This window comes from Drosophila bipectinata, chromosome 3R (assembly GCF_030179905.1).
Source record: "Drosophila bipectinata strain 14024-0381.07 chromosome 3R, DbipHiC1v2, whole genome shotgun sequence".
NCBI classification, from domain to species: Eukaryota; Metazoa; Arthropoda; class Insecta; order Diptera; family Drosophilidae; genus Drosophila; species Drosophila bipectinata.
In genome coordinates, this window is record NC_091739.1 from 2,738,701 (window position 1) to 2,742,558 (window position 3,858).

Below are 3,858 nucleotides of genomic sequence, written 5' to 3' on the forward strand. Positions count from 1 at the left end.
GAGGATATGTAAGCTTTTTGCCTTCCCAGTATTTCATTACATTCTCATGCAGTCCAATTTGCTTAGGAGAGTATTTGTGGATCTCCGACATAGCCATCTTGAACTCAGGATCATCATCGGATTCCTCATTTTCCGAGTTCACCTCAATGAAGCTAAGGAAATCCTTCAGTAGAGAACATGTGCTCTGGGATGCTCCATCAATCTGACTTAACGACGGACTTTGGCTTTCAGATGAAACTTCCAGTTCTTTTTTTACAAAAAATAGTAGTTTTTTTGTCCTAAAAATAAATATAAATTATTTTAGAATAATTATTGCATTACTTTTACAATACGCGATTACCTTTTTATTAGGGGCTAGTATTTTTCGCATTAATGAACGTTTCACTGCAATGTTTCACTTAGGTTTTCTTCTGAAAACTCCTTGTATACGCATACGTTTTTCAACATAGTGTATGTTGAGTACCACCTTGTTGGCACATCCAGTAGAGGTTGGGGTAGCCCTTGTAAAGAAATGGCCAGCCTAAAAATAATTTTAAAATAGTATTGTAATTTTTAAGTGTAATGTTATGCATTTAATTTTTTTACCTATAAATCGGGGTTCGCAATGTAGTTGTGGTACTTTTCGCTTACGTGATTCATATCGTTGCGAGATGTTATGGAGTTCATGTCCAAGCCGCAAAAAATTTGTTCCGTCAACTTCTTAAAAGGAGCCGAATCCAGCAAAGCAAAGGGCACCTTCTCCTCGGTCACAAGTTGCACACAAGCTTCTTGTACTTCAAAAGAAGAAAGAGCAATGGAAAATTTGTTCTTCTTGTGGCTTGTTGGGATTTTTTTCTTCCAGTTCACGTTTATAATTTTCTGGATGTACCTCCTGCAAATGTCTTTTCAAATTCGTGAAGTAGTGCCCTTTATAGGTACGACCACAAATTTTAAATTTAGACACATTATCGTCTAATGAAAAATTAAAAAACTCGTGGACAAATCTGTTTTTCGACCCATCGCGATCAGCACCCAAATTAAATGAAGAAGAATCAAATTTTTTGTGCCTCAAATGCATCCCAAAGTTTGGGAGCGCCTTGGAATACGGCCACCAAAGGCAGTGATATATTTTGGGAGTGCTAAGGCACGTTTTGAATTTTGTAAAACAATAGGGACACGGCGCCCCCTTTGTCGTCCATATTTTATCAGTCCCGTCCTTGTGCCATGTGTCCTTCGCAATATTTCCTATTTTTTCACTTAGTTCAGTGGACACCTGCGGCACCGGCTCCGGCAACGGCTCCTGCGTCATTAACTCCGTCACCGGCTCCTGCGTTATTAACTCCGCCACCGGCTGTGGCCGAGCAACTCTCTGTCGCCTTGTCGCGTTGATATACCCTTGCAGTTAAAACCGGATATATATCGCAAACATCGGATAAAGTTGGCCGATCCTTATGAGAATATGATAATATAACCCAATTTTTACAATAAAAAATTGAAATAAAGTCCCAAGCTTTTATCTTCAAAAATACCACAGTTGGTATTTTTACCAAATACCATTTTCAATCACTCAGTTATATGACAGATATAGGATATAGTAGGCCGATCGGACAGACGGACATATCTATATATATAAAAATCAATTGCTGTTCGTTAGTCTCGCGACGCCCCCGCGCCCGATGACGCCTCCGCTCCCGATTACGTTTCCGCTTCCGACAGTAATGACGCCCCCGCGCCCGTTGATGTTGCTAGTGCCCGCTCGGGAGCTTCGTTTCAATCTCAGCGGTGCCGACATGCCGACGTGGCACTTCGACGGGCAAGGGGGCGTTTGGACGAGCAAAGAGAAGCAATGTCCCTACTGCTTCAGGGAGTTTAAGACCGTCAAAGCCCTTAAGCAGCATTTTGAAGGGTGCCTCGAAGAGGGGAAGGGGTACCATTGCCAGTGGTGCCTAATTAATCGGTGGGATGGGCTAATTAATCGTCCCCCCACTAATCCCCCCAATCCTCTCCGCAATCCTCTCCCCAATCCTCCTCCCAATCCTCCTACTCCTAATAGTTCCTATTCCCATCCCAATTTTAATTAGATTTAATTTTGAATAGTAATAGTTTTAGTAATAGAATTTAATTTATTTAATTTTATTTTTATTTATTTTTTTAATTTATTTAATTTTTAAAATTATTGTCATTGCAATCGAAATTACAAATTGCTAAAAATGCAACATTTTCATTTTCAGTTCATTTTTATTTATATAATTTTCATTTTAATATGTTTAATGTAAAGAACTGCGTAAGTATTTAATGTTTATTTTGTAATTATTGCAATTAATTTGTTTTTTTCTAGAATGTTACTATCGTTACCACCAACCAGCCGAAGACGCCAAAGACTCCCATGACCTGAAGGAATTAATTGACGAGGAGGACGACGTGGTGGAGCCGCCGCCGAAGAAGCCAAAGACGCCGAAGACTCCCATGACCTGGGAGGAATTAATTGACGAGGAGGAGCCGACGCGGCCGGTAGACACGCCGAAGACGCCGCCCATGACGGTGGAGCCGCTGCGGCCGATGGACGCGCCGAAGACGCCGCTCGTGATGGACGTGAGCTACGCTCAGGAGCTCAATTTAAACTTAACAAATCCCACCGTGCCCACCTGGCACAAAGATGCGAGTTGGAACATATGGACAACGAGTGGGAGAGAATGTTTCATATTGTTTCGAAATATTCAGGGGCTTTAATGCCCTTAATTGCCACTTCCTCGGCTGTTTAAAAGAGGCTAAGGTGCACCACTGCGAGTGGTGCCCTCACAGCAAAAAAAACAACACGCTTCTCACAGCATTTAAAATTTAATTGCAAGGGTGTGATTGTAAAGTATGCCCCGGGCTCCAAAATGCAACAATTGTGGGAGGAGTGGGACGCGCTGCAAAATGGATCATCATTTTCCACCGCATCATCCCCAACACTTTCAAATTTTTCCCAAGAACAATTTGGTGCCAATATGAAAAAGTAAAAATAAAGTTATTAAGTTATTACATTTTATTTTGTTTATTTTGGATGGAAGTTGATGGTACTTTTGCGGATTGAGCTGCATTAGTTTGATCCAAAATTAGCAAATTTTATTGGATCTTTTCGTTTACATGGACTGGGTGGACCTAAATTCGCCACGACTGCTCTACAACTATCAGGAGCTCAACTATCCAGTGCAAGAGAAGCTGCGGCAGCTATACTGGCTGATTGGACGAAGATCACACCTGAAGCTGAAGGTCAGCGTGACCGAATATGGTATTTTATATACTTTTTGGTATATAATCAGCTCAGATTTGGCATATTTGTATATTTTTGGTATATTGGTATATAATGGTATATTTGCTCGATTTTATGGTATTCCATGGTATTTTCTGTTTAGCCACACTTTTACAAATGCTTGACAACTAACTTTGAAGATTGCATTTTTTATATTGCAAATTATCTTGAAAGAAATGAGCAAACAACAGTATCGCGATGAGTGGGAGACCATCCCGGAACATTCCATAAAAACGAAAACGTTGCAAATATTATGCATATACAGCAATCAATAGAACATGGTTGCAATAATTTTAGTCCAGATAGACATATGCTATCGGCAGATATAAAAAATATTAATTTAGGCTCTGATGACGAATTGATGACTGATTAGATTAGAATCAGCATAAGATTTAAAGGAAACCTGATACTCAATTGTTACCCACTTGCTTAGATTTAAGGACTTAAATGAATTTTTTATTTAGTTTTAACACATTGTTTAGTTTTAAGGTATTATTTTAATAAACTAATACTAAAATAATACTTACACCAAAGTTAAAAATTTGAATCATGATTCAACCTTATGCTCAAAACCTTTGTTTCTA